Consider the following 12535-nt stretch of genomic DNA (forward strand, 5'->3'; position numbering starts at 1 on the left):
GCACCACGCAAACAAACCTGGTATGTCCCACATTGTCGAACAAATTATGGAAAAGAAATCTACGTCATGTCTTACCATTTTTTACTTAACTCTCTTCTTAAATGCCGCACTTTCTATCGCGAAGGTTGTGGATGTGTTGATCACACATCTTGTTGACTTCAATGAACAGGCAATTTATGTTTAAAGTACACGGTGACGTGTTTGAACATTTTTATAATTTGTATTGAATATTTATTATGCTTGTATAAATACTGTGGATATTATTTGTTTATTAAGTTTGAAGTGTGTAGCGACACGTTGCAAACTTTGTATATGGAGCAGTTCGATGTTTCAGATACAAGTGTCTTTTTTATGCATTGTAATTTTGATTTTTGCAGTCCACTTTGGTGCCAGACAAAAAAAAGAAAGGGGAAGCAGACACCTCATCAAGCCGTTATGCTGCTTTTTTTTTTGTCCGTGTTCTTGTTATCTAAACCATGCATAGATGCGAAATAACGTTCAAGTTCAAGCTCAACGTTTCCGCGCTTTTTTTGATGTTTCCAACAAAGCATTGTTTATCTATTCTGACCATAGCTGTTTATTGTTCTTTCTTTTTTTTGTTTGTTCACACAATCTGTATACTTTGTGCTCCCGTTTGACCGCAGTGAAGCTGCCCAATTTGTAGGGTGGCCAGGTTCCCCTGAAGTTGCTCCATGCAGCTTTTTTGCCTGGTCATCCTCGGTACCTTGTCATCAATAAGCTCAATTAAAAATACCCCGATTACGAAAACTTAGGTAAACTTGCATACAGCGGAAACTTGAGCCCTTGTAATGTCTTGGCACAGTAGGTTCAAACATAGCATTTACTAACGTTGTGAATGTCAGAATTTGTCACCTCGATTTAAATAAAATTGGGACACACAACTTCACGATTTTCCACCAAACACCACGGATACAGCTGAAGATGTATTGAAGCAGATGGACCTGTCATCGCAACAAAGTCTGGAAATCGACAGCATGTCACAATCGGCGTTTGAATATACAAATGCAAAAAAAAAACAATTGGCAGATCCCAGGTACCTTGGAATGACGTTATGTGAAGCATGCGGAGGGAAGGTGACCATGTTGCAATTTTTTTGCATTGAGCGAAACGTCATGAAAAGACGCTAAAGATATGTATAAATGTTGCGCGCACAGACATATGTTGAAGAGTTCCAGATGTTCATATAACTGGTTGTTTGCACTTGCGCAACGATGCCAACTGGAACATTGCATCAGCAACACCAGAAGCTGGTATGAAGCGCTGATGTTCGCGAAGATGCTGGTCCTGGACACGGCTACATATATCAACTTCAGCGCATGGCAGCTAACCACAACTTACGCTTACCCGACGGGACGGCTGTATCAAAGGAGTACATATGTAATGTTTATACAACTATGTAGGCAGCACTGCAACCACTATTGATGTTTCACGAACATTAGCGTCTGTTTGAAAAGTAGTTCCGAGAGCTGGCGTAGCTCTGTGGTAGATTGATTGTCTGCCACGCAGAATGGTTGGGCTCGATTCCTGCTGGGACCCTGATATTTATTATTTGCATTCATCGGATGGACGCTTGCTTGCTTACTTGCTTGTTCCTTTCTTTTGTGGCTCTCACCCACTAAGGGGGATTGGCCAAGAAGCCGGTGGTTAATGCAAGTAAATACCTATAGATTTTCTAGATTAGGGGAATATGATGACTGTGTTTTGACTGTGAAATTAATTTGGCGCAATGTCAGAAAAAAAAAGAAAAAAAAGTGGGGGGGGGGGAGAAATAATAGAATTTGTTGAATATCTGTGGTGGAATCGTTATATGAAATTCTCCTGAAAGTTGAATCATTGCAGTGTATCAGCTAAATAATAAGTGGTAGTGTGACTAGTAAAAATCGAGAGCTGATCGCTGACTCAGCAAGGTAATCTTCTTGTGTTATATATGAATTCGCAGAGAGCCCCGCAGATGTTCCGGTCACTGTGTCCCAATGAAGTGGCCCCAAAAGACAAAATATTGGGAGTATTAAGTAATATTCCTAGTTTTTTCGAATGAAACTTCAAACCAATTTTATCTTTGATTTTCGAAACGGTGACATGGGAGAATAAAATGGTCGATATGTTCAGGTTGATTACAGCTTGAGCACAGAGAGGATGGCACCAGACCATACCTCTTTAAGCAGAAATTAAGAGGTGGTACACGGCAACGTTTTTTGTTACCAAGACTTCCAATTTACGCGTGGGACACCATTTATTATTCCATGTGAAGTGCAGGTGCGAGAAATCTGGATTCGGTATCATGGTTTTTGATGAGTCTTCAAGAAGGAAAAGTTTTCTAAACCTCGCTGCTGTTACATAAGCTGTAGGAGGCATGATTGGCACAATCGGAAGATCAAGAGATGTTCGCGCAAGTTTGTCAGCCATCTCGCTTATAAATATACTAAGATGGCCTGGCACCCATATCATTCGCACTAGACGAATGTTTGCTGGGATTAATGATTTAAAAGTCTCTAGTACTGCTGATGCCGACGACGATGATAAGAATGAACACACGGAATACGAGTCAGTCACTATCAAAGCTGTCGAATGAGTCGCAGGAAGTTTACGAATAGCTAGTAAAACGGCCATTAATTCCGCTTCAAATATTGGTGTATAATCTGGGAGGTGTAATGAAAATGACCAGAATAATGAGAGAGAAAAAACGCTACCGATGTCGGGTGTTTCATAACGCTCGCGCGTTAAAATTGCTCTTCTGTGTTCTCGTCGTTCCCGGGTAGATACTAAGTGCCGATCGGCTGTTGCACATACCCGCATACCAGCGGCACGTACCCGCCCGTGGTTATGTGCCACTGTCTGGCGGGAAGTATTTGACGACTTACGTGACTGGATTGTGAGATTATTCATGTCTTGACCAGCGTGTCAAATTCCTCAAACCATCTTACCCTCCCATGCTGATTTTGGTTCTTGCCAACTTAAAGGTGTGACCACGAGAGCCCGAAAACGTAAGCGGCTAGATAGATAGATAGATAGATAGATAGATAGATAGATAGATAGATAGATAGATAGATAGATAGATTGATTGATTGATTGATTCAAAGTCACCGAAGTTCACTAAGAAATGCTTCGAATTTGAGACAGCTTACGCAATCGCAGCACTAGTTAAATTTGTTGTTAGTCATGAAGCGAAAAGCAGTCGTAGTCCTCGCACTCAGTTTTCAAGGCCAAGACAGGAGCTGATTAAACGCGATACAGTTTCGGCATAGTAAAACGTGAACAAGACCGAAGTTTTCAGAAAAAAACATGTTCATGCCGGAATAAATTAAGTATTGGTAATCTCGTGAAAGCTTTGCCGACAGCATGTCAATTCCTTTAGCCATTAAAACAAGAAGAATGTCCTTTAACGATTAATAAGTTTCGTTGTTTTGAAGTTTTGCCGTCAGCGCTGATATTATCCGAATACTATTAGAAATATCTTCACTATTTCGAATATTTTGGAATATGTTCTATTTTATTCAAGTACCGAATCAAATAAAACGTTCAATTCACTTCTTGGACTTTTTGAGTATTGGCACACCAATATTCGGTGTCCGAGTCTCCGATGGAAATAGAAGCAAGAACATAAAAGAGAATGGTAGCGTGGCTGATCCCCCTGAATCAGTATGAACCCTGTTTGAGGCACCATCATCATCATCATCATCATCATCATTATCAAAACAGGAGGTGACTTCGATACCGCCGAGGCAAAAAAAAAAAGTCACAAGGCATAAGCGGGGCATGCCGCCCTAGTTCCACACAGTGGATACCGACACGATGGAGCCGTGGTTACAATAGAGACAAACTTCACAGCAACACATTTTATACAAACTGCATTTGGCGTGTCGTGTAACTGCATTTGGCGTGTCGTGTATAAGTGGGCTGGCTTGTAATCAGCGACACCATTTTAAATATACTGCATAAATGTTGAGTTGGATGCTTCCGCTTACTAACGTTTGAAGTTTTGAATGTGCTGTATTTTAAGAAAAAGGCGCGATTTCATCAATTATCATTCCATTACCTACAAAAGGCACTTAATTTTACTCCCGTTCGATTCCTCTAAGCATTATTACACGCTACTGCCATTCCATTCCGGTGTCGCAAGAATGTCGAATGGTTCCGGAGTCATTCGAATTCCGAAATAGCCACTCCGCAACAATGGTCTGGAGCATCACAAGAAAGCGATTAAGGACCACCCCTTTTCACTATATAATGTAGTTAATCTGGACCCAAATATTAAATATGCCTGAGCCACCGACAGGACGATTTTTTGCCAGACGATGACAGTGATCGCTTCTTTCACCATGGTAATCAGGTTTCGCTTATGCTGGCATTACGGGCGTCGGTTGATGTTCTACATGTAGTCGTAAATGTTTCCATCGAGAAGCTGTTGTATTTCGCGCGAAATTTAAGAACTTCGTTCGGCACAGTTCACTCCAGCTAAACAGAAGCTCCATTGAAGTTGTGAACAATTTAAAACTCTTGGTGTAGTGCTTCATCAGCACTACATTATTATACCAAGATTGATTATTATACCAAGAGCCGCATACTTAGTGTGTAGCTAACAAAACAGCTTGTGAATTGGGAATACTCTACCCTCATCGCCGACAGGGACAACATTTCGGATCTACAACTCCTGATTTATGCCCTAATAGTGCTTTCTAGTTTGGGGAATCACCATTTATACAAACTATTTCAGACTTTAAAATGTGCAAAACAAAGAAATAGGTGTAACTACTAACACTGCTTCTGAAAATTTAGCTGAACAGCTACTTAAGAATTGTTGCTCAATTAGTTTAGATATAAGCTCTAAGATTTTAGGCTAAGTTTGGCGCTGCGAACTGACAAGAAGAAAGGCGCTCATAATCTACGCACCCTGGCTAAACTAAAAGTAGACGCGCGTTGCTACACCACTAGGCACTCTGAGTATTGGAATGTCGCTTTCAGTGGGACGAACTTTGGGGACGTTAAGCTGTGTTGTCTTATTCGTAGAATGGTAAATGAGATTCATGAATAGGCCATACTTTTAGATTATATCACATTCAATTAGCTTAGACAATAATATATGTAACATGAATTCTACGCTGTATTCTATTATTTATCCACTCCACTGTGAGCTTTTGTTCTACTTTATTTGTTTTTACCCTCAAGTAAACTAGAAAGTTTAATAATTTTTCTACTGAGTAAGAATGCATACGGGATGAAGTATACATTTTCATTGTATTGTTTTTTAATTTTATACTACTTTTCTGAATGATAATATTGTGCCCTCTTGTTCTTTCAATGAATTGTACAGATAATTTGTATATATTACTTTATCGATGTATTTTATTAGTATGTCTGTGACCAAATGCTGACCCAAGTCTGAGATACACAGGGTAAGAGCTTCTTTGTCAAGCTGCCTAAAATGAACCTTTTTTTTTGCTTCTGACAATCTGTATTTTTCATGAAATAGATTTTATTCTATCCCGTTCTAAACACATATAGTCTTGTTGGTACCCGTACGGCTTTTGTACTTCTGTTTTCACTTCTACTGTCGTGTTTTGTTCCATGCAGCTACGAACAGAGTAAGGGTGTAGTTATACCAATTTACGAAAATTAATTGTGCAGCTCTGCTATCGCATCGCACATACATGCAAGCACGACTTAAGCCACACAATCGACCTATGTATCGCGAAGGAGGTCAATGCCAGCTGACGGGTCGGACCACTATTGCACTTTTTTGAGACAGCCCACATTCTATGTCGACGGAGAACGACGGCACCACAAGACAACACCAGCGACATCGAATTACGGCCTTAAGTGTACGTTATTATATCTACCTGCTTTCCTATGTGAAAATGATGCAACGTTCAGACCCCTCGTTGGTCGGATGACCGACATATCACGGACAATGCTACTCTCAGATAATTACAAGAGGCGTCAGAACATTGCATCGTTTTCACATAAAAAAGCAGGTAGATGTAATACCGTACACCCGGCGGCAGGAATGTCTATAAGACGCTGGCTTCCTAAGAATTGTCAATTTTTGCTCTGTTAGTGCGTAATAACTCTAATCTATCTGATCCATTGATAGGTTGCAATACTTATTTCTGGCTAGAGCACTTATTTGGAGGTTATGTTTCCAGAAAGGGCAGCAATAAAGTTTTTCGAGCATTTCATGTTTCGAAAGCTTTTGCTCTTGGGTGTACACCGGTGATGAGTTGCTCACAGAGATACTCTATACTAGGTAATAACAATAAAATAATGTCACGTGCTAATAGCACACCTGCGTTTTCGCAGCGTGAACTAGGTGCCCCTCAAGAAAACTCCAAAGGATTGTATGAAATGCAATACCGAAATCTTCTGGTGAGAACTTTTATTGAGATACACAACCTCGAGTGTCAAAAAGTGCTGTTCAAGCACTGAAGAAACTCGAGCGACAGCAGACGGCCGTGAAATATATCGCTGCGCTGAAGGCTGCGCTTTGAAATTATTTGAGCTAGTACACTGCATGTTACTGTTTTAACTAAAAAGTGGTACGCCTCTATATGTGCGAAAACACTTGCAACGTGAAGACTTTTTTTTGTATAATGTACCAATGTCATAGCTCGGCGCCCGCTGCTTTCATTACGCCCATCCGTACTGGGCGCCTCCCCTCAATACAACAAGAGTCCGTTGTAACATCGTACTGGGGCGGAATGTAGAACTCTTTTACAGTCGCCGTGCCTCGTGAGCCCGCGTCAAGCGCACAAGTCCCTATTTTGCACAAACAAGCAACATTTGTTCGCATAATAGTCGATTGCGCGTGATATGCTTTCAACACGAACTTACTAATAATGTACAATAATCATATCTACGTCCCAAAACGAACATATGGATATAACAGACGCCGCACTGAAGAACTCCGGAAATTGCGAACATCTGGTGTTGTTTTAGGGGCACGAGGCTTCAAGCACCGAAAATGCGGCCGCCGTATTCCATTCCCGGACCTTCGGGTCAGCAGTCTATCACCTCGACGTGTCACTAAATAATAAATATTCATCATAAAAGCTTAAAAAATGAGTACGTTGAAGACGGGCCTCGTCAACATCTCACACAATTTCGTGAAAGCTGCTCTCTCGAGCTCTTCACGCTCTTCGCGCTCAAGTTCTACAGGTACAAGGTAAAATGACGCGCATTTTCTGCTTGTCGCCATGGCACCATCCAAGCAGCAATGTACACTCATTACACTCAAATGGGAGCAGTGATATGGCTTCCCCTGCTTATTTTCAAGCGGCAATCTGAGGAGCACATATCGAGTTTTGTCAGACAAAGCGAGCAATGAATAAGGTGGTAAGCTTGCAACTGACGGCTTTTGCCTCCACCGCTTATGCAGCTTTTTTGGTTGTGATTGTAAGAAATTCATCGCATTCACTTGCTCTTAAGTGGTTCACTGTCACATACCAAGCGACACGTGAATGCACTTCTCACCATGTCGCCAGGAAACGTGGGTGTGAACGCTGCAAGCACGTCGATTTATTAGACCCTCGCGTTTACATTAGCGATATGAACCCGCTTGCGTCAGTATGCGGAATAACCATTGATCGATGCTGGCAGCGAGGAAAAGCGCCATTTTGCAGACACACTCCCTCACTCACGTGCTTTCTGAACTATCTTAGTGAACACTATATATATAGAGTTAAATGTTTATAGAAAACCGCACAAATGAATCTACGACCAAATGTGTGCACGACTGTTTGCTCTTCGATGACTTCGACGTTTTCGCGTCGTGTCTGAAATATACAGATAAGAAAATAAAAACGATGGTATGACGCAACAACCGGAAACGTGTCATACATCCGCGCACAGAAAGGCAGTGTTGTCACTCAGTAAAGAACAAGTGCAAGAAAGCGCAGCCTGGCGCACAAGACTCGATTCACCTTAGTGCGCTCCACTGAGCAGTATGGTATGATAAGGTGCGCAGTATGCATCTGATACACATCGATGCGGTGTACACTATACGCCTACGCATAGTGTACATCGCAAGCAGGTCTCGTCGAAGGCGCCCAAACGTGATGGCACACGGCTGTCTCTATGGCGGAAATATGCGTACGCGCGTTCTAAGAAATCGAAGGTCATCGTTGCAGAATCACAAGCATACGCTCCAAATGCAGCTGCGCGATTGGTACCTCTTTGCCCTGACATGCCATTGAATAAAGTCCCGAAGAACATGTCAAAACACGTTCTAGCTAGCAACACACAAGTCACTCAGATATCAGGGGCGTTAACTGTTTAAGAACGCGGAAAATGTCGCTTTCATTTACCGTCAGCTCGTAGGCAATAGCGAGGGTGTGAACGTGCCCGTTTCTTCTTAGAAGAAAGTTCAGCAGTGACGATAAGAAGTATTGATTGTTGGGTTTTATAATTGTAGTGGAGGGCTCCGGAAATTTCGACCACCTGGGGTTCTTTAACGTGTCCCCAAATCCGAGCACACGGGCCTCAATCATTTGCGCTGCCATCGAAAATGCTGCCGCCGAGGCGGGGATGTTATCCTGCGTCCTTCGGCAGTCATCACAAGCCGTCATAGATTAAAAAAAAAACATTTTTTACCGCACACAACTGATGCATTCTCTTTTATTTGTGTATTGTGCAAAGAGACCGTCCAACTATAAATGTTATGCTTCACGTAGTACAGCACTTTTCTCTTGTTTCTGCACCTCTGATCACGTGCTGTGGCTTGCGTTTGCTGCTTTTGTTCTGCTATAAAAGTATACACTGCCTTAGAGAGATCTTTACAATAAATGTTCGTAATAAACTTTACGTTATGTATTTTGCAACAGAGCTGATTGTCAATCATACAGCAATACGTGATGAATATTTATTTTTTGCCTGATGTGCATTTCATTGTTCTAGTATTTACAAATGATAACACTAGATATGTCTGCCACCTTTTAAAATTTTACAATAATAATAATGTGTTTATGTACTCAGTGATGTATACATCAGCAAGGAGATACGTCAAGGGGATTGGACGCCCCTCGGAAAAAAGTATTTGGCTACTGCCACGTTCCATTTGCATGTAATAGACGCCATAGAAGCCACAATTGATGAATTATTTCAGCAAGTATTGCAGGCAGCTTATTACGAAGAAACTATGCTAGTAAACAAGGAAGAATTAGCGGAAAGCATCGAAGGTTGCAGTGATGCTCGAAGTGACGCGGCAGCCTTCAAGTAGAAAAGAATGCAGTGATATTGTACAATGCCGTGATTCTGCGCCACTTTGCTCGTTAATTGCTGAACACTTGAAAAGATAAGGTTATTGTCGCATAGTTTAGATTAACTCAAACACAGCGCGACCGAATCAGTCAAGAGAAGAGCTCACTCGACGTTTCTTCTCCTGTTCAGGTTTTCCTTCTCTTCATTTTTTTTCTTCATTTTTGTGAGGCACACGCTGTTTGCTTTACATGCTGTAAAAGAATTATTCGCTCATGCTTTTTTTTCGTTGTTTTTATGTGTCCATTTCTTATTTGACCGGTGAGCTCTACAGGAGCTGCCACTGACCAAGTTGTTACCTCAGAGTAAACTGGCTAAAGAAAACTGAGAGGCGCTGTAGTACAAGTTGCACGGACAACTCTTGAAAAACGCGCAATGCTGCTGCCGATGGCCCATATCCTAGTAGCTTCCCACACTCAACACGGCTTATGCGACGACAACTGTGAGCAAGAGAGGCTGTACAAACACCGAAGTAAGCCCATAAATAATAAATAGTTATAAGAATTGTCGTCATTCTTGGATGAACGCCCCATATCATATTAGACCGTGAGAAAAAACGGCGTTTCCCTCCTTCTAATATCGAGAGAGCACGAAACAAATCGTCGAGAAAGCGAGTAAGAAAAAGACACCAGCGCTAACGGCTGCAGTGTCCTCGTTTTGTTTGTTTGTTTGGCTAGTGTTTAGGAAGCAAGCCATCAGTAGTGAGCAAGGTGATCAAACCACGGTCAGCGTACTCACTTGGATGGTGTCCGAAAGACGCTCAACAAGTCGGTCACGCAGGCGCACGTATCCCTCGGGAATTCTGGCAATGCCGATACACCGGTCACCGCACTCAAACGGTCAAAACACGCCCAGCTGGCCACTTATCCTCCTACCGTGCAGCGCTAGGCGACGTTTCGGCTCCTTTGCTCGTGAAGGCCTCCGTTGTTGTTGCCGCTTTCGAAACAGGTGTCTGTGGCTTCGGCGGCGGCCGGCAGCGCCCACTGCGAACGCCTACGGTATACGTTCTACCTACGGGCAGGCCGCGCGCACAGCAGGCGAGAGTGGAACGGCGGACGAGCAGAAAGAGCCGCAGCGCTGCCGTCGTCATCTACGCCGGCCGACGACGTCACGTGGGGAGTGCCGCCTTGGCGGTCGCGTCAGCTGGCTGCAAGGAAGGAAGCCAGGCTGAACGGCTCAACGGAATACGAAGTAAGCGAAACAAAGCGCCTGTCTTGGACCAACGCAAAAAGAACACCGTCCTAGTACTCCTTACAAATGGTTGACCAGCTAAAGCTGAAACGTATGGCCCCGGTATTCAGCAGTGGGTTCAATTTGACGTAGCACTGAAGCCTTTCACAATTATTGTTTGCATGTTCGTGCTTCTTAATGTGGTTACCCAGATGTTTGGCCTGGGCTTACTACAGGGTTTATTTCACATGCCGCACATTGTGCCTCGCATGATCATAGATGAGTGTAATGAGTGGTTAAATGCGTTTCGCAATGTGTTATACACAGTGGTTGTTCAAGAACCATAGGCGGTCGAAGACGTCACAGACGAAGCTAATGTGCCCATCGATGAACTTGCGCTGAAAGCGGGCGGTCGCCCTGGCGAACGCGCTTCCGCAATCATCACATTGACGCCGCAACGCCGCGTTGTCGGAAAAGTTTGACATCGCGAGATAACTCAGCGGCTTGGTTTGCAGGATCCGTTCGCATCCGGCGTGTTCATTGCTGTTCGCAATTTAGCACGGCTTGGCCTACCGGATCATCGGTGTGCAGTTGCTGCCGGCTCTGGGCCTCCTGGGTCTGTTTTTGTACCAAGACTGCGCACCATCGGCCCGGCGAATGCGATCTCTTTCACGTTTCACCCGAGGGCGCTGTTATAGAGTTGTCCGTGGCATACCAATGTGGAAAGTTCCAGGGGGAACTGATGCGTGCGTTGTCGGCGCCACGGCTCCGACGGGATGTAAGATGTGACTCGCTACGCAACCAATGGCGCTCGTGCTTGGGTACGACGCTGCGAACGACGTAGCTGATAACACAACCAATTGAGAGTGCTCGTACCGCTGCCGTACGATTTTTTGTTTCTCCTAGCCATATACAGATTTTGCTGTAATGGGGAGTGGCCCAGAAATTGTGAAACGTGACACATTTCTAGGCTGACCAAAGGCACCGTGTTATTGTCACCTGTCTGTCGGTCTGTTTGTCTATCATGTGGTTCTCTCTGCCATCTTGCTGCTATGGGGGTGGTTCAGTAACCTGCTAATATATCAGAGTATACATACCATAATGAGCGTGTATGACAACCGATATGATGAATACGTTACGAAGGTGTATACTATGGCGTGAACAAAATGAATGACGTTATATAACTTGTTTACTGCGCAAAACCAGAAACAAAGGGTAGGGATAGGCAAAAGAGAAAAAAAAAGAAGACGGCGCTGCCGCTTCTTTCTGTTTTGCTCCTTCCCTGTCCTGTGTTTCTGGTGTTGCGCTGTAAACAAGTTCACGATGTATTCCTACGAAGTGGCCCAACTTACCGTCTGACGGTATATAAGTGGCCACATGAGATAGACATACGGTATGACACGCATGCAAGGACCAGCGCCGCGAGTGTCGGCTGGGTAAGGTTGGGGAACAATAGAATAGCAGTTGCAAATGCAAGCAAGTGGTAGCTAGTGTTGGTTAGTGCTAGGTAATGATTTATTTGGTTGTTATTTAAATGATTAGTGTGCAAAAGTTCCGGACGACTGTGTCTAGTTGGCGGTTTATTTTGGATAGCACTGTATAATATTGGCTGAGGTCGTGCAGTTCCACTTATTGACTTTCAGAACCATATGATAAACATTGCCCATATATCACTGTAGCGAAAGCAGCGCACATCGCATACTGCTAGATCTAACATATACAGGTATGAGGCTTGAAAAACTAAAAAGAAATTAGAAAAAAATGTGCAATAAAATGCCAAGTGGTGCCCCACTGTAAGGAGCCCAAAAAACGGGGATAAGCTATGGGCTGTCCAGAGAATTCATGATGTGGTCCGGCTTAGCCTGCTCGTTCCGACGTGGAAGGAGCGCACTGCTTGCTGTTCACGTCTCTTCGGAAAATACATTTTGACAAACCAACCAACCACACAAAGCACAGCAGAAGGGAAATGGGCAGGTAAATCATTAGGACAATTATACTGGCGAATCAAAGAACCAAGAGGTATAGCCGACGTCAATGCTTAGACATAGACGTGATAGGAAGAACTTTAAAAATCCGGAGACGTACCACTCCTTAG

The 12535-nt window shown here is 43.4% G+C and overlaps 1 protein-coding gene across 1 annotated transcript in view; it reads right to left on the reverse strand.

Moving 5' to 3' along the window:
• LOC119163047 (uncharacterized) overlaps positions 1-10502 on the reverse strand; it is a 512110-nt gene extending 501608 nt beyond the window's left edge. The window contains exon 1 of the mRNA XM_037414982.2: positions 10009-10502. The gene's annotated coding sequence lies outside the window, so the exon portion shown is untranslated. The remainder of the gene's footprint in view (positions 1-10008) is intronic.
• Between the last annotated feature and the right edge of the window lie 2033 nt (positions 10503-12535).

Source organism: Rhipicephalus microplus, chromosome 9 (assembly GCF_043290135.1).
Source record: "Rhipicephalus microplus isolate Deutch F79 chromosome 9, USDA_Rmic, whole genome shotgun sequence".
NCBI lineage: Eukaryota > Metazoa > Arthropoda > Arachnida > Ixodida > Ixodidae > Rhipicephalus > Rhipicephalus microplus.